The sequence below is a fragment of the Macaca thibetana genome, chromosome 3 (assembly GCF_024542745.1).
Source record: "Macaca thibetana thibetana isolate TM-01 chromosome 3, ASM2454274v1, whole genome shotgun sequence".
Lineage (NCBI taxonomy): Eukaryota > Metazoa > Chordata > Mammalia > Primates > Cercopithecidae > Macaca > Macaca thibetana.
This window is the reverse complement of record NC_065580.1, coordinates 113,593,080-113,617,092: the sequence shown is the minus strand read 5'-3', so window position 1 is coordinate 113,617,092 and position 24,013 is coordinate 113,593,080. Positions and strand designations below refer to the sequence as shown.

Below are 24,013 nucleotides of genomic sequence, written 5' to 3'. Positions count from 1 at the left end.
CCTCCCACACCCTAAAAAAAGACACAGAGGAGCATTTTGCTTTGTCTGCTACTTGTTTAAAATGAGTTCACAAAAATAAAACTTCTTCAGTCAGTTCATCATCACAGAGTCCCCTCAGCTGGAAGGAGAATGCCCTTACACATAGCACAAATTGAATACCCAACATCAAGCCCATGCCAAATGTTGAATCTAAGATAAACGGGTAGGAAATACAACCTAACCCAGCTCAAAGGAATAACACCGTCCTTGTTCTCAATCACTGAAAACTGCTGGATGTATTCATTTATGCAACTGACTTCCTGTATGCCAGGCACCGTGCTAGGCACTCCAGATACAGCAGCAAACCATAGACAGAAATTTCTGTCCTCACAGAGCTTGAATCTTGATGGGGAGGAGACTACAAACAAGACAGGTAAATTATAATTTATATTAGAAAGGGACGAGGGCGTAGAGTGTGAGGCAGGGAAGGGAGTTAGGGAGCGTGGGTGGTTGCAACTTTAAATACGGTGGTCAGGAAAGACCTCCCAGGGGTGACGTAGGAGGAGGAGGAGAAGCGACGACTCACACCTCAGGGGAAAGACCACTGGGAGCAGAGGGGAGACTAAGCCTGATATCCTTAAGCAGGTGCACCTGGGGAGCGGCAGGGAGGCCATGTGACTGGAGCAGAGAGAGAAGAGGGGAAGGGGAAATAAGGCAAAAGGGGGACCAGATCACACAGGGCCTCAGAGGCCATGGTTGGGGCTCTGGGAGCCATCTGAGGCTCTGAACGGGGAAGTGACATGTTCCATGCTTTGAGAAGGCCCATGCCGGGGGTTGTGATGAGAACGGGCCGCATGTGTGGGAACAGGAGGAGCAGGTGGGAAGCCGCTGCAGTGATGGTGGAGCTGCCGCTTGCTAGAACCAGGGTGGAAGCTGTGGATGTGCCGAGAGACGATCGGATTCCAGATCTATTTTTGAGGCTAGAGGTTTGGATGTGGGGTGCAGAGAAAGGATGAGTCAGGGATGACACCACAGGTTTTGGCCCGAGAAACAGGAAGGAGGGAATCGCTGTTCACTGACATGGGGAAGACTGAGATGGCTGATGATCAGATAAGGATTTTGGCTGGGATGTTTTAAGTTTGAGATGCTTATTAGACATCCCAATTGAAGACCTCAAGCAGGAGCTGAATATTCAGGGGAACATCCAGGGCCAGGGTCTGAAATGGGCATATACATTTGGGGGTCACCTGCCAATAGATGTTATTTCAAGTCACAAGAGTGGATGCGACCACCAGGAAGGGTATGGATAGCAGGAGAGGTCCAGGGTCTGAGCCCAGGAGCAGCCCACAGTTAAAGGTCTGGGGAAGTCAGGGAAGGAGCCCAAGAAGAAGCAGGAATTTGGAAAAAGAAAACAGGGAATGGTGATTTCTTGGAAGCAGAGCAAGCTGCATTTCCTGGGAGGTACTGTCAACTGTGTCCAGCACAGAAGGGGAGGGCTGCAAATGGGCCAGGGGAATTTCCAAAGTGGAGATCCTTGGTGGTTCTAACAAGAACAGCTTTACCGAGGGAGTGGGGAGGAACTGCAGGCAGTCCAGATGCTTCTTGGAAGAAGTTCTGCTGGAAGAGGGGAGAAGGCAATGTGTGGTAAGTGGAGAAGGAAGTGGGAGATGAGAAGATCTGGGAGAAATTGCTGGTGGATGCCTATGGAAATGGTCTAACTGAGGGAGAGAGGAGCTGCTGGAAAGACATCCTAGCAGGTGGCAAAGGGCAGGGCCTGGTGTGCAGGTGTGTCCCAGGGGGGTCCAAGGCAGAGAATACAGTCATGGGTTCTTAGTTTCTGTTTTTGGTCGGGCCAGTAAAGCCCCTTCCTCATCCCTCTTATCTGCTTATCAGTAGAGACAGAAACGAAAAACCATGGCTTCAGGCTGAGAAACACATAAAACAAAACCAAACAGAAGAACAACAACAAGATAAGATGGGTTGGACAGGCTTGGACATGCGGGCAGTTCACTTGTCATATGAGGCAGGGAGGCAGCATCCTGGCGGCAGGTGGCAGTGGGAGTCAGTGGACGCTCTTTTCTGATCCCTGCAATTGTCTCAACAAAGTGTGAAGTAGGGTCGTCCATTGCCCGAGTAGGGGGATGGGGAGGAGATGAGGGAGGTTTGTTCATCATCACATTTTACCTAATGAATGACTGATTTCTCTTTCATATATATTATAAAATCTGTTCTTACATTAGATGGAGAAAGAAGAGAAAGAGGACTAGAGAAAGGAGGAGAACAAAGAGCACTGAGCATCCTGAAAATCCAAGAGAAACCCTAAATGAGGCTTCTGGCCAACACTGAGAAGATCCAACAAATATTTTCTGAGTACAAATATAATCTGGCGAAGTGGGATTAGAGTCGTCTGTATTTCTGCTGAACGCACTTTCTAAACTCCATGAGTGAAGGAGGGTTGCAGAGCATTCTGCGTGGTTCAGGTGTTTGACTTCACTTTAGGAAAAGTAAAACTAAGAAAACAGAGAAGCTGGAGCATGTGCCAAATAAAGAACTTGTTCCTCAGGAGACAGGAAAGCTGAGCTAATTTTGTACGTACTATAAAACATTAGTCAGCTTCAGTTTTAGGTCTAGTTTCAAACCTGGAGTGTGTCAGTGGACAGGGAAGACTGCACTGGCCTAAAGCATTTAGCATTGCAAAAATAAATAGTATCATCAAATAAATAAAGCACATTTTATCGGGATTAGGCATAATTTATAATGACATAAAGATGATGGAATTCCACATAATACAGGAAAAGAACAGGCTACTTATGATTTTTAAAAGTAATCGTAATGTGAATTTCTACCTGCATTTTATTTTGAATAGTATCTTATTACCTATATTTAAAAAAAAGTAGTCTCTACTTAAATTTTACAAACCACTGTATGAGGAACTTATCCTTTTAAAATCAATGCCATACTGACACCAGCATCACTGGAGGTCTCTAGTTACTTGCCAGGACATAAGGGGAATTCTCAGGGGAGCCCCACACAAAGAGCTTATGAGTCTTGACATGGAAATCAATGTCGCTGGCCTTTTAATAACTCTGAAGAACAGGCTATGCTAGGAGTCAGTCTGTTAGATTGATCCAAAATAAACCGTCCCTGGCACAGTTGTTACGTAACATCATTTCTTACCATTTCTGATATCCCTTACACAGACAAGAAAAAAAATGAAAAGGTCACATCTCCCCACTGGGCCTCCATCAACAGGAACTAGACCTGAGCCCTTTGATAAGGGACCTTCTGCACAATTGATTCTTTAAACTTCCTTATTCCTTAAACCTCTGCTTCTGTCTTCCAGTACAAGTATTGACTGCCATACCCCATAATAGATCTCAATGTATGAAACAATTTTAACCACAAAAATCTAGTAAGAAAATTCAATAAGAGCTGACACTATAAAATACCATAAATCACCAGAGGTGGCCTGTGGATCAATTAGCAGGATATTGGCAAAACTCTGTAAAGCGTTTGATTGAATAAACCTACAGCCACCTATCCAGCAAATGAACAATGACTGAAATTGTTGTGGGGAGTGAGTGGGGGAGCGTGGGAGGGTGGGGTGTGTGTGTGTGTGTGCGCGAGCATAAGAACAGACTATCTGGTGAGTAAATAGTGGAGGCAGATAGTGTGGGTGAATTAATGACCAGGCTTCAAGGCAGCTCCGTGATTTGGGGAGATGATTCCTGCACTCTCCCCCACCCTTACTTTGCTAAAACTTAATACAATTTTTTCCATATTCACAGTTTTTATGAGAAAAACAATGCTTGCTAATTATAGGTAGTTTATAACAAACTTTTAAGAAGCATTCAGAGAAAACCAAAAACCACCTCAAGCGTCATCACCCCAAGAGAAGCACTATTATTATATTAGAGAGTTCCTTGCATTCTATTTTCAATGCATGCATGTGTATTTTTCAGCCAACAAATACTATACTGCATATACCATTAACGTTATGATTTACTTATGTAACATTACGTTATCAGAGATTTTTATTTTATTAAATAGTCTTAGAGATTTCTTTCATAAAGGCTACACATTATTCCATAGTATGGTATTACTAAATAGGATTTCAAGTAATCTTTTTTGTTGGATTTTTAAAGGTAGTCCCAATTTTTCACTATTTTAAATATATATATAAAGCTGCAAACGAACATCTGTATAACTTATTCCTTGCACCAATTTCTGAGTACTTTGCTCTGTTATTCTCTGAGGACCCTGATAACTCAGTGACACCATGGATGCTGAGTGCCAAACTGCTTGCAAAGCATATGTAGAGACCCCTGGACACTTCCCTCTGCACTGAGTGCCCGTCTCAGGACATCTTCAACAGCATTGCGTTGTACAGTTTTTAAAATTTTTAATAAGATAGGCAAAATGACAGTACTTTTCATTAATTTGTGGTTTGTTTTCTAGTATGAGTAAATATCTTCTCATTGATTTCATAGTCTTTTTAAGGTTTTTTACATGTCCTCACATGTGACTCACATCTACCACAGTGGCTGGTACACCATAGGTGCTCAATAAGTGTGTATCAAATAAAAAACAATAAATGGAGAGATGGTTTGTGTCTGCTTTTGTAATAGGATTTTACTGCTCTCTCTCTCTCTCGCACACCTGGGCGAGGATCCTGCACCTAGAAGATGTTGGGCCTCTTGGTGGTGAAGCATGGCCCCGCCGCACCTGTTGGCTGCGATCTCCTCCACCTTCATGATCTGGTTGCAGTGGGCCCGGGCGCGGTGCCGGCCCGTGGTGGTCAGGTCCTGGTATTCCCTGTATGTGTTGTGGGTGCAGATCCAGGAATCATAGAGCAGCCAGAGACTGAAGTTCTTTACCCGCAGAGGGGCCTTCTCAAACACCTGTCCACAGTAGACAATCTAGCCTGAAGACATCTTCATCTTCTTTAACTGAGATACGAAGTACCAGAATGGGGACTTAGAGATGTCATGATTAGGCACAAAGATTCGCATGCGGTAGAGGGGCAGTGTGTGGCATTTGGGGGTGGGCAAGGAGAGACCATCACCTTGTACTCTTGTAGTGTGCCCGAGGCCTTCATGGCGTCCTCTCCGTGCCTGCCGCCACCCGCGCTTTTCTCCGGCACTTTGGGAGGCCAAGGTGGGTGGATCAACTGAGGTCAGGAGTTCGAGACCAGCCTGGTCAACATGGCAAAACCCCGTCTCCACTAAAAATACAAAAATTAACTGCGTGTGGTCGTGCGGACCTGCAATCCCAGCTATTCGGGAGGCTGAGGTAGGAGAATCACTTGAACCCGGGAGGTGGAGATTGCAGTGAGCCGAGATTGTGCCACTGCACTCCAGCTTGGGTGACAGACTCCATCTCAAAAAAAAAAAAAAAATCATATTTTACAACTTCTGTCATATATTAAGGGAAAATGGGAAACTATCCACCGTTTTCGTAAGTATGACACAATTTCTCCATATTTGCTATCTTCTTATTTTGCTTATTTTTTTTTAACTTACAAAACTTCAACATTTTATATTGTCAAATATCTTGATTTCTTTTCCATTGTTATCATTCTGTTATTTTAGGCTTAAAAGATTTCTGTCTCTAATTCAAGATATTTATCCATATTTTCTTTTGACTTTTTATGATTTCATACTTTATGTTTCACTCAAATCGATCAGGGATTGAGGTATGGGTAAAAGAGGAACTACATCTTAAAGTTTTTTTCAAAGTAGCTAGCTAATTGTATCAGTAATACTTATGGTTTAGTATATTCTTTACTCAAATATTTTTTATTCTATCACTATTGTTTCTAAAATTTATATTAGAGTCAATTTCTGTTCAATTTATATAGTTCCACTAATCTGTCATTATGTTGCTGCACTCATATCTACCATTTCAATTTATTTATTTATTTATCTTTAATTTTTTTCAACTTTTATATTCAGGGGTACATGTGGAAGTTTGTTGCCTGGGTATATTGTGTGATTCTGAGGTTTGAGGTATACATGTTCCTTTCACCCAGGTACTGAGCATAGTACCCAACAATTAGTTTTTCAACCCCTGCCCCACTCCCTCCCTCCCCCTTCTAGTAGACCCCAGTTTCTACTGTTGCCATCTTTATGTCCATAAGTACCCAATGTTTAGCTCCCACTTATAGGTAAGAACATGTAGTATTTGGTTTTCTGTTTCAGCACTAATTTGCTTAGTATAATGGCCTCCCGCTGCATGCATGTTGCTGCAAAGGACATGATTCATTCTTTTTTATGGCTGCCCTAGTATTCCATGGTATATATGTACCACATTTTCTTTATTCAGTCCACCATTGATGGACACCTAGGTTGAATCCATGTCTTTTCTATTGTGAACAGTGCTGCGATGATCATGCATTTGCCTGTGTCTTTTTGGTATAATGATTTGTTTTCTTTTGGAAATATACTCAGTAATGGGATTGCTGGGACAAATGATAGCTCTGTTTTAAGTTATTTTAGAAATCTCCAAACTGCTCTTCACAGTGGCTGAACTAATTTACATTCCCACCAGCAGTGTATAAATGTTCCCTTTTCTCCACAGCCTTGCCATCATCTGTTTTTTGACCTTAAAATAGCCATCCTGACTGATGTGAGATGGTATCTCACTCTGGTTTTGATTTGCATTTCTCTGATGATTAGTGACATGGAGCGTTTCTTCATATGTTTGCTGGCTGCTTTTATGTCTTCTTTTGAGAAGTGTCTGTTCATGTCTTTTGCCTATTTTTTAATGAGGTTGTTTTTGCTTGTTCAATTACATTTTTTTATAGATTTTGGATATTACACTTTTGTTGGATGCATAATTTGCAAATATTTTCTCCCATTCTGTAGGTTGTCTGTTCACTCTGTTGATAGTTTCTTTTGCTGTGCAGAAGCTCTTTAGTTTAATAGGCTCCACTTGTCAACTTTTGTTTTTGTTTCAATTGCTTTTGAGGACTTATAAATTCTTTCCCAAGGCTGATGTCCAGAATGGTGTTTCCTAGGCTTTCTTCTAGGATTCTTACAGTTTGAGAATTAAATCTTTAATCCATCTTGAGTTAATTTTTGCATATGGTGAGAGACAGGGGTTCAGTTTCATTCTTCTGCTTGTGAGTAGCCAGTTTTTCCAGTATCATTTATTAGGATCTCCTTTCCCTATTGTTTATTTTTATCAATTTTGTTGGAGATTACATGGCTGTAGGGGGGTGGCCTTATTTCTGGGTGCCCTATTCTGTTGCATTGGTTTATGTGTCTGTTTTTGTACCAGGACCATGCTATTTTGGTGACTGTAGCCTTATAGTACAGTTTGAAGTCAGGTAATGTGATGCCTCCAGTGTTGTTCTTTTTGCTTAGGATTTCTTTGGCTATTCAAGCTCTTTTTGGTTCCATATGAATTTTAGCATAGTTTTTTCCAATTCTGTAAAAAATGACATTGGTAGTTTGATAAGAATGGTGTTGTATCTGTGGATTTCTTTGGGAAACATGGCCATTTTAATAAAGCTGATTCTTTCAATCCATGAGCATGGGATGTTTTTTCTATTTGATTCTGTCATCCATGATTTCTTTTATCAGTGTTTTGTAGTTCTCCTTATACAAATATTTCACTTCTTTGGTTAGATGTATTCCTAGGTATCTCAATTTTTTTATCTATTGTAAATTGGATTGCATTCTTAATTTGGCTCTCAGTTTGAACATTATTGGTGTATAGAAATGCTACTGATTTTTGTCCATTAATTTTATATCCTACAACCTTGCTAAAATCGTTTATCAGTTCTAATAGCCTTTTGACAGAGTCCTAAGGTTTTCTAAGTATAGAATCATATCATTATAGAAGAAAGAGTTCGACTTCTTCTTTTCCTGTTTGGATGCCTTTCATTTCTTTCTCTTGCCTAATTGCTTTGGCTAGCACTTCCAGTACTATGTTGAATAGGTGAGAGTTGTGTTCTCATCTTGTTGCAATTCTCAAAGGGAATGCTTCCAGTTTTTGCTCATTCCATATGATGTTGTCAATTACTTTGTAACCATACATTAATGTTACATGGAACATCCACACTTCTTTCCCCAAAGTTTCTTGGTTATGTTTTCCATTCAATCTTAATTTGTGGAATTGTAGAATGAAATACATGTACATACAATTATATATATATATACAACACATGTACATAAAAGTATATAAATCTATCTCCTTGACATTTTTAGATTTGCATTCAGCCAGTATATTAATTTGTGGGGAAGTGAAGTTATCTAAAGCCCAGTGTTTCCATCCAGCCACATGATGTACCTCTCAATTTGTTCCTATCTTTTAGGTCCTTCAGTGAAATTTTATGGTTTTCTTCAGAGAGTTTCCATATACCTCTTTTTGAAGTTATCTCTAGGTACTTTATAACTAAGATTTTCTTACTTTTATATTTTCCAATTTGATATCACTGGTGTAAGTGAAATCTATTGATATCTACCATACTTATTTTGTATACTGCGTATTATTTAATTCTTTTTAATCCTAATAATATTTCAGTTGAATCAGTGGAATTTTTTAGTTCAATAATTAAACATCTGCAAATGCTATATTGATTTCTTCTAATATGTTGGTTTGTTTTAGTAGAGTTTTTGCCAGCACCTGAGATGGTCTCAATTATCCTTACCACCTGATGTTCACACCATTATGAAGTGCCCTTCCACACTGAACCAGAACTTGTCAGTGTGACCAATAGAATTTAGCAGGAGTGGCAATGTGTGACTTCTCAGGCTAAGTCATAAAGGCACTTCAGCTTCTCCCTCGGTCTCCTGGCTCCCTTGTTTGTGGAGAGGCAGCTGCCATGCTTTGAGGATGCACATGCAGTCCTGTGGAGAGCCTGAGTTGCTAGCTGATACCTCCATCTGACAGTTTCCCTAGTTTGCCAGCAACACTAGTGAGCCACATTGGAAGTGGGTCCTCTTGCCCTAGTCAACCCTTCAGATGACTGCAGCCCCAGCTGACATCTGACTTACAACCTCCTGAGAGATCCCAAGTCTAAACCCGCCAGCCAAGCTGCTGCTGAATGACTGACCTGCAGAAACCACAAGAGACTATTAAATGATTGTTGTTTTGAGTCACTAAATTTTGGGGCTGATTTGTTATGATTTATTATTAAGCAATAGATAACACACAGAGTTTCAAAAGAATGTAAGTGAAAAAAAATCCAACAATTATTGAGCACTTACTATATTCTAGTAACAGGGCTTACAACAACCCTAATGTGGGCATTCCTGTTTCAGAGATGAAGCTATAGAGGCTGAGAAATATTAAGGTAAAGCAAGGCTTCTCAAACTTGTTTTACATTTTGAGCCAGATAATTCTTTGTTATGGCAGTTGTCCCATGCATGGCAGGGTTTCTAGCTTCTGCACATCAGATTTCAGTAGCAGTAACCCAATTGTAAAAACCAAAAAATGCCTCCAGACATTGCCAATTGTCTCCTCAAATGTAACCCCACCCTCAAACTTCCCGCCCCCAGCTTTGTTTTCTTGCATGCATTAGACTACTCGTGTGTTATCAGACAGGCTAGACTTTTGACAGTAGTTAAAAAGGCTCCAGGAATGCCCCAGTTTTCTACTTCCTGATTACTCCATAGACTCTGTGGTGGGGAATTCCCAGATGGATGGTCTTGTCTTTCAATTCATTTATTTCCTCCAGCACTCCAATTGTCCTCTCCAGCTTCCTTCACTCCTATATTGAAATTGTCTTCCTAACCCAAATATGTTTCAAGTGTGAATTTCACATGTGTCTTTCTGGTTCCTACAATACAGTGTTGTTCTATGTTAGGGAAATGCCATGGGCGTCCATTTGAGGGGCTCCCAGGCCTTGTCTCATAGAAAACCTCCTAGAGGAACCAACTCATCCAGTGAAGTGTGTGTCAGGGAAAGGGATCGGGGGCAACTTCAAACTGTTGCAGACAAAAAGAGCAGAATATGTGAGGGTTCTGTGGCCAGCAGGAGCATGGCACATGCCAGCTGTGCTGAATTCAGTACAACTAAAACAGAGAATGTTTCCAGCATGCTTGCTATAGGAGGGGGCAGGGGATGTGGATGGCAAGCAAACTGCAGAAGTAAGTAGAAGCCTGACAAAAGAAAGCAGTAGATAGGTTCCAGAGATGTCAACAGGTAGATGGTCAGAACTTTATTAAATATTTCAGTGGTGAGGGAGAGGATGGCACTCTGAGCTCTGGCATGAAAGTGGGTAGAGGGTGGTGCTGTTTACTTAAAAAAAAAATGAACACAAGCCTAGGCAACAAACCAAGACTCCATCTCTACAAAAAATAGAAAATAGAAAAATTAGCAGGGGATGGTGGTGCACACCGGTAGTCCCAGTAGCTACTCAGGAGGCTGAAGTGGGAGGATCACTTGAGCCCAGGAGGTTGAAGCTGCAGTGAGCCATGATCACACTGCTGCACTCCAGCCTGGGTGACAGAGCAAGATCTTGTTAAACAAACAAACAAACAAACAAACAACAACAACAACAACAAAAAACAGGTCGGGGAAGATGACACATTTTGAGTTTGTCGTGCCTGAGGAACACGGAGTGGAAAAGCCCAGTGGACACTTAGAAATGTGGATCTGACTCTCAGGATCCCCCAGGGATTCATCATCCTACAGAGGAGTGTTTCTCAGTGTTGGCACTGGTAACATTTGGGGGCAGATACAGCTTTGCTGTGAGGCTGTCCAGGGCACAGTGGGATGTGTAGCTGCATCCCTGGCCTCTGCCCACTAGGTCCAGTAGCACGTCCAAGTCATGACAATGAAACATGTCTCCAGACATTGCTAAATGTCCCCGGGGGACAAAATCACCCCCAGGTGAGAGCCTCTGTATTAAAGGTTTCACAGGGAATAAGGCCGCAGATCTTTGATTCAAATCCTGGTGGCCTGTCTCTAAACTACAGCCCTTCTCCACTGAGCCATGTGTAAGGATCCCTGCCACACACTGTTACAGAACACTGCCAGCCTCCTTCTAGGATTTATCTCATTGGCTTACGGAACTAATTCTGTAGCTGAGTTGGAAATGTCTGTTTCCCCGAGGAGAAAGTAACCACCCTGAGGGCAGAGCCTCTGCACACACAGGATGCCTAGTAGAGTCTCTTGCACTTTAGAGAGACTCAATGAATATTTTAAAATAAAGGCATAAATTATAAGTTGTTGGTTTTGATTTACTAATAATTTAAAGGTATTTTAGCACCAATATGAAGTGGCAAGTGTTCTATCTTTATTTGTCTGTGATAACTATCAGGTGAATATCGTACTGCTTGAAAATTTCTCAATATTCATTTGTGAAATGGTGTGGTTCTGAAAACTTTATTAAAAATTATCTGGCAAGTTTTATAGTTACTTTGATAACTTCAGTGTTTTGAAATTTTCTACTTCTTAAGTATGGGAATTTTCTAAGGAAATTAACTCATCGAGTCTTTCAAATATATTATTAAAATTCTGAACATAAAAATTTCTATTAATATTTCTCTTTGAACTATACATAATTTTATATTCCTTTTCTGATTCTAATCATGAATATTTGTTTTCTCTTAATTAGCTACGCCAGAGTGTTTGGTCCCCCAAGTAAATATTTTTAGATTTATTTATCAATGCCACTGTTTCACTATACTTTGTTTTTAGTACATTAATTTCTTCTTATATTTTAGTTATTTAATTTTTCTTTCCCTAGGTTTCTTTGGCTGAGGGTTTCCTAATTTTTTTTTACTTGAACACAGTTTTCTTTCATCTTAAATAATAAAAACATGTAAAACTGTGAAATTTTTCCCTGTAAATAATTTTAGTCACATCTGCTAAGTTTTAATGTATAATTATTATATTGACATTATTTCCTAAATAGTCAAAATTATGGCTTCAATTTCCCCTTTGGCCAATAGTTATTTTTCTATTTGAAAATGTTTGAAATTTTAAAAAACATTAATGTCTAATTGTATTGTGATCGGAAAATGTGCCTTCAATAATTTCTCCTTTTTGGAGTTTATCGAGGATGTTCTCATGCCCCAGCAGTATATTGCTAATTGTATAGATGCTGTATAGATCGTTGCAATGATGACATATTCTATTTCATGGCAAAATGGTCAGTACAAGTTTTATTGTAAATATTATTTGATTGTATGTAATATTATCTTTTTTATGTGCAAAATAATGAATTAAAACTCCCAACACAAGTGCATACTTTTCTGCTAACTTCTAGCAGTTTTTGCTTTGCCTATTTCGATTCTACACTATTAGGAGTGTAGAGGATCATGGCCCTTTGTCACTGTGGATTATAACTTCATCAATATAGAATTAACAACTTCATCCCATTAAATACTTGTCCTCTTCAGACCTCACTTGATTTCAGATTAAGCTGACATTTATTTATTTATTTTACTTTTATGGTTTTACTTTTAACCATTCCTTTTATGTGTCTCTTTTAAATAGAATATAGATGAATTTTTCTGTTGTTAGGTGATATTTATTTACATTTATTCTTGAATGAGGTATGTGGAATAATAAAAAATATATATTTTATTTGGTCTTCATTTGTTCCTAGTTCCTGGCATAGAAGTTCTTAAAACACTTCCTGAGGCCAGGCGTGGTGGCTCACACCTGTAATCCCAGCACTTTGGGAGGCCGAGGTGGGTGGATCACAAGGTCGGGAATTCAAGACCAGCCTGGCCAAGATGGTGAAACTCCGTCTCTACTAAAATACAAAAAATTAGCAAGGCGTGGTAGCGGATGCCTGTAATCCCAGCTACTCGGGAGGCTGAGGCAGAGAATTGCTTGAACCCGCGAGGCGGAGGATGCAGTGAGTGGAGATTACGCCACTGCACTCCAGCCTGGGTGACAGAGTGAGACTCTGTCAGAAAACAAAAACAAAAACAAAACAAACAAACAAAAAAACACTTCCTGAGTGAGGGAAGTGTCTTTTGTTACTCATAACCAGCCCCTTCACCCCTACCAGAGTTTATGGTAATGAGGTAGCTCTTGGTCGGTCCCTAGACAGCTTCAGGATGGGGGGCTGTCACCAGAGGAACCAACCATGTGACAAGAGGGTGGGAAATTTCAGCCCACCCATTGACCTTGGGAGAATGGGAAGGGGTAGAGATTGATCCAACAACCAATGGCCAGTGATTTAATCAATCATGCCTACATAATGCAGCCTCCATAAAAAACCCTAAATGATGTGGTCCAGGGGTGCTCCTGAGCTGGTGAATACATCTGGGTGCCAGGAGGGTGGGGCACCCCACCCTCCAGAATCCCCACCCCCAGGTTCTTCTTCATCTGGCTGTTCATTTGTACCCTTGATGAGAAGCTGTCATAGTAAGTACAGTCCTTCCCTGTGTTTTATAAGTCACTCTAGCAGATCACTGAACCTGAAGGGGAAGTTTTGGGAACCTTCAAATTTGTAGTTGGTTGGGCAAAAGCATGGGAATCCTGGGAACCCTGTCTTCGGCTGATGCCTGAAGTGGGAGCAGCCTTGTGAGAATAAGCCTTTAACCTGTAGGGTTTGGGCTAACTCCAGGAGTGAGTGCCAGAATTGATTTGAATTGTTGGATATCCAGCTGGTGTCAGGGAATTGGAGAATTAGCGTGGAAGACCAGACATTTGGTGTCAGGAGTGGTGTCAGAAAAAAGACAACAAAAGGTGTTTTAAACTTATTAGCATGAGCCTTATGTAGGTCAAGATAGCAAAGTATGAACAATTTTATACATTTCAACATAAACTTATATTATCTGATATTATAGTTTCTCTTTTTATGTTTCTGTAATAAAATTTGTGCTCTTCCTATCCTGTCTGCTCTCAGCTACCCAGCACAGGGCAGGATGACACTTCCTGGCCCCCTGTGGTTAGGATGGCCATGGGACCAATTCTGGCCAAGGAGTTGTAAGCAGAGTAAGTGTAGCTTCCACGCTGAGGTGTTTAAATGGCTGTGCAGAACCCCAGAATTCTCCTTCCCTCTGAGATGGAAACTGGCAACCTCAGAGATGGTGGCTGTCACCAGGACCAAGAGTGGCTAGAATGAGCAGAGCTACCCTGCGGACCCACAGACTAGGACAATGAGCAAAACATATAGCCCCCTGTTTAAGGCACTAAAATATGAGGGTTGTTTGTTTCCATGATAGAAGCTAGTGCATCCTGACCTACTTTCTGTCCGTTTTGTTTTCCTAATTTCTTGACTACATGAATATATGCTTTTGCTTCCATATTATCATATCAAGTTTTCATGGTAAATAAGAAAAAATGGAGGAGCAAATTTAATATACCAAGTCATACAGACTAATTATCCTCAGATATTTTAGAAGGGGAAGCAGATTGCAAGAACTATTTCTTGACAATAGTAATTTTTTTTGTTTGTTTTGAAATGGAGTCTCGCTCTGTCGCCCAGGCTGGAGTGCGATCTCCGCTCACTGCAAGCTCCCTCTCCCGGGTTCACGCCATTCTCCTGCCTCAGGCTCCCGAGTAGCTGGGACTACAGGCGCCCGCCACCGTGTCCGGCTAACTTTTTGTACTTTTAGTAGAGACGGGTTTCACCGTGTTAGCCAGGATGGTCTCGATCTTCTGACTTTGTGATCCGCCCGCCTCGGCCTCCCAAAGTGCTGGGATTACAGGCCTGAGTCACCGCGCCCGGCCAACAATAGTATTTATTTTTTACAAAAGACAGATGCTATGTTGAAGAAAGCAAACATAAAAGCAAAATGTAGAGATTTATGGATAAAGTCAATGTGGTATATACATAGACAATGGAATACTATTCAATCTTTAAAAAGAATAAAATTCTATTATTTGCAATAACCTGGATGAACCTGGAGGATGTTCAGGTTATATGTTAAGTGACATAGCCAGGCACAGAAAGACATATACTGCATGATCTCACTTATATGTGGAATCTTAAAAAAGTCGAATTCACAGAAGCAGAGAGTAGAATGGTAGTTACTAGAGGCTGGGGGGAGGGGGAGGGATGGGGAGATGTTGGTCAAAAGGTATAAAGTTTCCATCAGTTAGAATAAGTGTTAGAGATCTATTGCGCAGTATGGTGACTGTAGTTAATGATAAGGTATTGCATGTTTCAAAATTGCAAAAGCAGTAAATTTTAAATGTTCTCACCACAAAAAATAATTATGTGAGGATTGATATATTAAGTAGCTTGTCTGAATCATTCCACAATGTAAACATATATAAAAACATAACATTGTATCCCACAAATATATATTTGTTGGGATAATCCCACAGTTATTATTTGTCAAGTACAATTTTTAAAAATTAGAGATTTATGCATCTTTATCATTACTTTGTGATTTGTGAATGGTAAATAATACAATTAAGAGGTAAGGAGTGGAGAAACATGAACTTAAATAAAAACAATAATAATGCTAGAAAGAATACAACAAATCCTGCAGCCTCTTCTTTCTCTTTCTTTGGCCCCCTCTCTCTCTCTCCTTCCCTTCGTTGTCTCCTCCTCACCTTCCTCCCTCCCTTCTTCTCTGTTCCCTAGTATTTCTCCTTGTGTTTTCCTTCCTATTAACAGAGCTCAGGGCCGGGAGCAGTGGCTCACGCCTGTAACCCCAGCACTTTGGGAGGCTGAGGCGGGCAGATCACGAGGTCAGGAGTTCGAGACCAGCTTGGCTAATATGGTGAAACCCCATCTCTACTGAAAATACAAAAATTAGCTGGGCATGGTGGCGCACGCCTGTAGTCCCAGCTACTTGGGAGGCTGAGGCATGAGAATTGCTTGAACCTAGGAGGCGGAGGTTGCAGTGAACCAAGATCACACCACTGCACTCCAGCCTGGGAAACAGAGTGAAACTCCATCTCAAAACAGAAAAACAACAACAAACAAAACAAAACAAAACAAAACAAAAAAACAGAGCTCAGATTATTTTAGCAATTCCAGGGCTTGTTCTGCAGTGCTATGCTGCCAAGAATATTTGTAATTTTCTTTAATTCTTTTGTGTTTAATAAGTTAATGAAAACCCTCATCTCTATGTCCTTAAGAGGCAAAAATCTTTGAAGTTTTGAAGCTTTTAGATGCTTCAATTAAATTCCTGTTTCCTCTCTGAGAAAAATAACAATTTTTCTCTCTTTAGAATGTGGAAATTGAATTGTATTCTTTTCATTGCATCGGTAAGTAATCGCAGGAAATGCAGATGAGAAGAAATTATGCAAAATCCTACTAGCCATCATAACCACTCTTGTCATTTTGATATCAATTCTTTTAAATATAACTATTACATGCAGATGTGTAGCCTTCTGTTTTCAACAGACATGTGATGTGACTGTTCATAAATGGGTGAAGTGACCACCTTATACTCAGATCAAGCCATATATGTGTCATGTAAGAGTCCTGAGGATGTAATTGAATGGCAGGAGGGCCTGGGGACTGAGAAGTAGGGAGAAGGTGGAAATGCAAATGGACAAGGAAAATGGCCCAGGGCTGTATAATTTACTTATAGAGCATCTCTGATCTATTTATAGTAGCTGTTCAGAGGAAGCAAAGGAGGAAATGGCATTTTAAACTGTAAATTTATTAATTTTAATAGTTTGTTTTCCCCTAGGAATGCATGTTAACCTCATTACTGCATTGAAGACTCTTTGGAGGAGAAAACTACTTTTCATAGCTTAGTTTTTGTAAGGTAACTGCTAAGTAAGTAATTATAGATTCATTTGAAGGCATCCTAACACCAGGGAAATAACATATTTTTAAAATCATGAAGACTGGGTCTGAATCTGAGCTCTGCCTCCATAGCTATGGAGTCCTGGGAAAGCCCAGGACTTACCCTGCAGCTTCAGTTTCATCATATGTGAGATAGTATCATCAATACCTTGCAAGTTGCTGTGAATGTTAAATCAGATGAAATCTATAAAGTGGCTGATATACAGATATTATTCAATGAATTATAGCCATTGTTTTCTTTTTTCTTGTAGCCTCAATATTTACTGATTTCTTTAGGTTTGTTACATACACACACACATATATATTTTTTGAGACAGTGTCTCATTCTGTCACCCAGGCTGGAGTGCAGTGGTGCAATCCTGGCTCACTGCAGCCTCCGTCTCCTGGGTTCAAGCGATTCTTATGCCTCAGCCTCCCGAGTAGCTGGGACTACAGGTGTGCATAACCATGCCTGGCAAATTTTTGTATTTTTAGTAGAGACGGGGTTTCACCACATTGTTCAGGCTGGTCTTGAACTCCTGGCCTCAAGTGATTCTCCTGCCTTGGCCTCCCACAGAGCTGGGATTACAGGCGTGAGCCACTGCAGTGGACCAATTTGTAATTTTTTACTGACTAATTTGGTTAAGCAACAAATAAGTAATGCTGAAAAATTAAAAACAAACCAACAAAATCCACAACAAAACAAAACAAAACAAAAACCTGCCAGTTACTCTTTTGTTATGAGACAGAAGCACTCATTGATGGGCCCCTTACTGTCACAATAAAGATATGATTGATATGGCCAACATTCAGCAACCACTGAAATCTGAATGTTCACTTTGTCAGTAGCCACTTGCTAAAAAACATCACTGTCACAGAACAAAATGCTTTCTGGCTTATCCCCTGCTGCTGTGATTATCTCGTGTGTTTAACTGAAGGTACCATGTAATTGGGGTGGAGTCTGTGCCACGTGTTCCTGGAGTTCAGAGCTGCCCGGTCCTCTACCAGGGTCAGCCAGGTCACTCTGCACCAGCTGCATTTACCCGCAAGGGTTTAAACTGCCTTGCACTTGGGGCAGCGTTTCCAAGGGCCACTAGGGGTCAGCAAACAGGTGAGAAAGAGCAAATAGAAGAGAACAAACCCGACGAGGAAGACATAGAAGTCATACTCCTTAGGAAAAAGGCTCTGCCCTCTTCAAAGAACAGGCTTGGGATGCTATGCACAGCACAGCATAGCACAGCACAGCAACAGAACTGGAGCTCTAGACATAAGGCTCCTGTTTAAGAAAAAAAAAAAGGCAATTTCCTTTACATAAAGACAATCTACTTTTCCTATGCCAATCATTTTCAAATATTCATCGCTAGCCCTAACTTCTCTTCTCAGTTCCAGGTGCCTGTGGCCACTTGAATGCCTCAGTCTCCTGCGACTCATCCTCATTATACTTCCTTGTAAGCAACCTAGTGCAGCGCTCAAGAACTTGCTCCCTGGAGCCAGACTGCCTGGGTTCCAATCCTACTTCAGCACTTACCAATTAATGCTTTGGGCAGTTAATTAATTTCTTAATTTCCCCATCTGTAAAACTGGGGCAAAAACTGTACCAACCTCTCACTCTTGTGAAAGAGGTTAATGTTTGCAAACTGTCTTAGAACAGTGCTTGGCACACAATAGGCACTATGTGAGTGCTCGTTAAATAAAAATAAATAAGTCTTGCTCCTCTTCAGAATTTCCCTCATCAGTAAATGGCACCTTCATCCACCAAACTAGATGAAACCTACAAGTCAGTCTTGATACCTCTGTGTCCCTCATCTCCCACATCCAAGCAATGACTAAGTCCTATGACTTCTATCTACTAAATCAACATTAAATCAGTCCACCTCTCTCCATCTTCACAGATACCATCCATCACCTAGTCCAAGCTACCATCATTTCTCCCCTGAGCCACTCCTATGGCCTCCTGGTATCTCTTCAGCTACTCTGGTGTCTGTCTACTTTATCCAGAATTTTTCAAACACAAATTTGCTGCTTCATGACAGCAGAAGTGATCTGCACAGCTTGAAATACTCAAAAATCTTATTTTTCTTGGAATAAAAACAATAATCCACACTGTGTCCTATGATGGCTAGTGTGGCTCATCTCTTTTCCTTGGTCCCTATGTTCCACCTATCTTGGCACTTTTCAGTCTTTCCATGTGACATGTTTTCCTTTGCAATGGGGGCTTTGCATATACCTGGAACATCTTCCCTTCTCTGTGCCTACTTAACATCTCACCCTTCTGATCTTAGTTCAGATAGTCCTTTCTTAAGAAAGCCTTTCTTGATCCCTTAACTAGATTGTACCCTCTGTTATCTGTCGTCAGAGCATGGTGTACACTTCCTCCACAAATTCTTTCTCAACTGGGGATGACTTTCCATTGCCTTTAGGCATTCATTGCTCTGATAAGAAGTCAGCCATAATTTTTTGTCATTATTCCTCTATATGCAGCATATCATTTTTTCCTGTGGTTGCTGTTATATTTTCTTTATCTTTGGTTTTCAGAAGTTTGACCATGATGTACCTGGGTGTGGTTTTATTTGTATCTCCACTACTTAGAATTAACTGAGATTCTTCAATCTACAGATTGATATTTTCTCATTGTATCCCAAATATTTCAGCTGTTATTTCTTTAAATATGTTTTCTGGCCCATTTTCTCTCTCATTATTCTGGGATTGCAACTACTTACATTTTAGACCATTTAATAGGTCACTGATGATGGGTAAAGTGTTTTTAAATATTTTTTCCCTGTGCTTTAGTTTAAACAATTTTATTAACCATTCTTTAAGTTCACTAATCTTTTATTTCAGTTTCTGTTCTGCTGTTAAGCTTATTCAATCCATTCTTTACATCAGATGTTTCTTTTTTATTTTTACTCTAGAATGTTATTTGTTTCTTTTTTATGGCTTCCATTTCTCTGTTGTGATCCCCCATCTATTTATTCATTCTGGCCATCTTTTTCTGAACATTCTTGAACATATTTACAGTAGATGTTTTAAAGTCTTTCTCTGCTAGTTCCAATATCTGATTCATCTGTGGGTCTGCTTCTGTTGATAGTATTTTTCTATTTACTTATCATATTATCTTGCTTCTCTCCATGTTTTATAACTCTAAAAATTATATATTGAATGTTTTTTGTTTTTTTGTTTTTTTTGGATGGAGTCTCACTCTGTTGCCCAGGCTGGAGTGCAGTGGCATGATCTTGGCTCACTGCAACCTCCACCTGCTGAGTTCAAGCGATTTTCCTGCCTCAGCCTCCCAAGTAGCTGGGACTACAGGCATGCACCATCACACCCGGCTAATGTTTGTATTTTTAGTAGAGACAGGGTTTTGCCATGTCGGCCAGGCTGGTCTCGAAGTCCTGACCTTAGGTGATTCACCCTCCTTGGGCCAAATTGAACATTTTTTGTAGAAGAATAGTGCAGACTGAAGCATACTATTGTTTGTTTTGTTTTCCTTGAGAGTGCTGACTTTTTCCTGAATCTGGGGGCTAAGGTAAAAGTGATCACTCATATTTCACTAAGAGTTGAATTGGTAAAAACAAAAACAAAAACAACAACAAAAAAAAACTGAGGTGCACTTCCCACTGCTACATGTAGGGATTTTCTATCCAAGCTTTAACCTTACAGAAGCCATTCCCTACCATCAGCAATGTAACTGTTGCCCAAGTCAAGACATTTGCCTCTGTTAGCTCCAACAAATAAAAATATGTCTCTTTTTCCTGACCAAAAACAACAGGGCCAACAACAACTCTATAAGCACAGGCAATTTAACAAGTACGTTTTCAGTTAGTGCCATTTTTAATTCTAATTATCTTCTGTTAGGTCAAGTGGAGGATTTCTAGCCTTCCTGGGCCAATACATTAAAAAAAAATTCCGAGTCTGTCCTGGTTGTCTAGATTCCCATTCAATTACACTGGCTTAATCCAGTTTTGGAGACATTCTTGACCAAGATCTACCTGTAAATGAAGTGTATAATTAGTTCCATAATCTGGTATGAAAATGCCTCTCAGTTGCTTTATTGGCATACTACACTAGAAAAACATGGGGCTTGGGGTTAAACTAACATGGGTTTGAATGTTAGCTCCATTACTTTTTAATGTGTAATTCTTTTTTTTTTTTTTTTTTTTTTGAGATGGAGTCTCACTCTTTCGCCCAGGCTGAAGTGCAGTGGTACAATCTCAGCTAATTGCAACCTCCGCCTCCCAGATTCAAGCAATTCTCATGCCTTAGCCCCGAGTAGCTGCGACTACAGGCCATGCACCACCATGCCCGGCTAATTTTTTTGTACTTTTTTTTTTTTTTCCAACATATTGATTTCATTTTATTTGAATTTTTTTGTACTTTTAGTAGAGACGGGGTTTCACCATGTTGTCCACGCTGGTCTCGAACTCCTGACCTCAGGTGATCCACTGGCCTTGGCCTCCCAAAGTGCTGAGATTACAGGCATAAGCCACCATGCCTGGCCTTTAATGTGTCATTCTAACATCGTATTAAACTTTTTCAATTTTATTGTCTATAAAATAGAGAAGACAATATCAGATTCATAGGATTGGGAGGACTAATGAGCATCTAATAATTAATGAGCACTTAATGAAAACTTGCCAAGTGCCAGGAATGTGAAGAGTGCTTCACCCATGTTATCTCACTGAATACCACTATTCTTTTTATTATTTCCAATTGCATATGAATAAATTAAGACATAGAGAGGCAAAATAACTTGCCTCAGGTCATCTAAGTCAGCAGTGGTAAAAGATGGATACAAACCTAAAATCTCAGCTGAGAGTCTATACTCTTTAGACCCTGTGCTAAAATTCCTGGTACTCTGTTGAGGGTCACCTCAACACACTGCTTTTACTAATAATAATTAATAGTATTAACATTAATAACACAAATAAAATAAATCCCCCATCAAGTCTGCTTGGTCTAGATGATGGTGCTTGGTTTTGGTTTTTCACCTCCTCTCCACTGGAGGTTTGCTGCTACCCCTCCATCAGAGTGGGAATCTAACCCACCCGAACCCCAAGCCTCTTGCTTCGGGCCCTAATCTGTCTTACTAATATCAATCTTCTTACCTTGAAGGCAGAACCCTGTTTTACTGCCTAGGTTAGTGATTCCCAGAGTGTACCCAAGTAATCATGAGTTACAAGATGATAAGTTAGAAAAATGTGATATTAATGTTGTGTTTCAAAATCCCCTTCTTGCCATATATTAGACTCAGAGAGGTCCTTCAGCAAATACATCAGATCATTTTGTTTAACTTGGGTGTTTCCCAAATTTACTTTACCACAGAACTCTTTCATGGCCAACTACTAATAGCTCACTTTGGAATATTAACATACACACTATATTTGTGTGAACATCTCTTTGTGTCTTGTTCATTCGGGTGGCCCCACAGCCCTTAGTACAATAATCAGTTAAGGCTCACAGAATGAATGAACGATGAAAAGGATGAGTGAGTATCTAACAACAATCATTGTGACACTGTTAATTTTGGAACGGAGAGAGAGTGGGCATTGTTCTTTGTTGTTTCCTGATTTCTGTATCAATATTCTAAAATGCTTAGCTCTCAAGTTAAAATTAAGTCTTACTTGGCATAAATAGAATCGAATAAATGATTGTCAATACATGGTCTATACACCTTACTTTCTTTCTTTTTTGGGGGGGATGTTGGGGGAGGGGAAGCCAGATGCAGAGAAGGGGGATGAAGAATAGCAGGTTCTGTTCTAGGAAATACTGCTTTTAGTGAAGTAGCTTTTACTTATCTTATCACTCCCTTGGCACACATTAAGCTAATGTACTACTTATTAATTATTGCAGTATTTCACCATGATATTATTAATCAGAAATTACTTTGATGTTCATCTTTTTTTTTTTTTTTTTTTTTTAATGAAGTTTCGCTCTTTTTGTCCAGGCTAGAGTGCAGTGGCACAATCTTGGCTCACTGCAACCTCTGCCTCCCAGGTTCAAATGATTCTCCTATTTCAGCCTCCCAAGTAGCTGGGATTACAGTCGCCTGCCACTATACCTGGCTAATTTTGTATTTTTAGTAGAGACAGGGTTTCACCATGTTGGCCAGGCTGGTCTCGAACTCCCGACCTCAGGTGATCCGCCTGCCTTGGCCTCCCAAAGTGCTGGGATTACAGGTGTGAACCACAGTACCCAGCCGATGTTCATCTTCACTATGTTTTTACTTGGTTTGTACTATAACACTCCCTTTTCACAGTGGTCTGTGATATCTTCAATGCCAAACACAGTTTCAAGACCCACATACTAACTTTTCACATTTACTATTTTGGATTGTATGATAAAACAAATAGCCAATCATTATTCTTTGCCTTAAAGGCTCTCAAAACATTTACGAGGGCCTACTGTGGACCTAGAGCGTGAGTTACCTATCCAATAATAGGAGATGGCATGCAAGATGGTGAGCAGCACACTTTAAAGATTAAAAGGACAGTTTTAGTCATGACAAACTTGAGCTTGTTTTATTTTTCACACCTCTGCATATTAAATAATTAGGTCAGATTTTCTTGGAAGCAGATGACATCACTTTTTATAATAAGGAAAAGAAATCCTTCCTTCTCACCTAATTAACTACAACTCATATTTTAGTTCCTCAACTTCAGTCCAAATAAAGTCCTCCCTCCTCCCTCATGCATGCTCATAGAGCTGGGCTCCTTCCCCCTTCAGAATATCCACATTTCCTGTGAGTGGAATGGCTTTTCTCCTTCACTAAACTGGAAGCCTGTTAATAAGCTGGGGCTGGCTTGGCTCATCATGTCATCCCCTGCACCCAGCACAGTGCATGGCCCAGAAGAGCCACGCCACAAATATTTATGAATAAATATGTTGCAAAATACATATTTATTGAATAAATCTTGTTTTTGTTTTTGTTTTTTTTTAGACAGAGTTTCACTCTTGTCACCTAGGCTGGAGCGCAGTGGTGCGATCTGGGCTCACTGCAACCTCCACCTCCTGGGTTCAAACGATTCTCCTGCCTCAGCCTCCTGAGTAGCTGGGATTACAGGCATGCAACCATGCCCAACTAATTTTTGTATTTTTGGTAGAGACAGAGTTTCACCATGTTGGCCAGGCTGGTCTTGAACTCCTGACCTCAGGTGATCCACCCACCTCGGCCTCCCAAAGTGCTGGGATTACAGGCATGAGCCACCATGCCCGGCCTGAATAAATCTCATTTTATGCAATGGTGACTGAAGTTATCAAAATAAGGTAACATAGTACCTGGAACAGTACTTGACTCTCCAGCTATTTTTATTTCAAACTCTTTTGCTTGGAAGTAGAATTCTAGATGAGGAATTAGCATAGTTGGGTTAG

General features: G+C 40.4%; 2 protein-coding genes and 1 pseudogene across 8 annotated transcripts in view; 1 reads left to right on the top strand and 2 right to left on the bottom strand.

Annotated features, from left to right (window-relative positions):
- PSMA2 (proteasome 20S subunit alpha 2) overlaps positions 1–24,013 on the top strand; it is a 617,132-nt gene that overhangs the window by 246,781 nt on the left and 346,338 nt on the right. The window lies entirely within an intron of this gene.
- Positions 1–24,013, bottom strand: part of HECW1 (HECT, C2 and WW domain containing E3 ubiquitin protein ligase 1) — a 456,269-nt gene that overhangs the window by 290,434 nt on the left and 141,822 nt on the right. The window lies entirely within an intron of this gene.
- On the bottom strand, positions 4,116–5,345 carry LOC126950189 (60S ribosomal protein L18a-like; annotated as a pseudogene).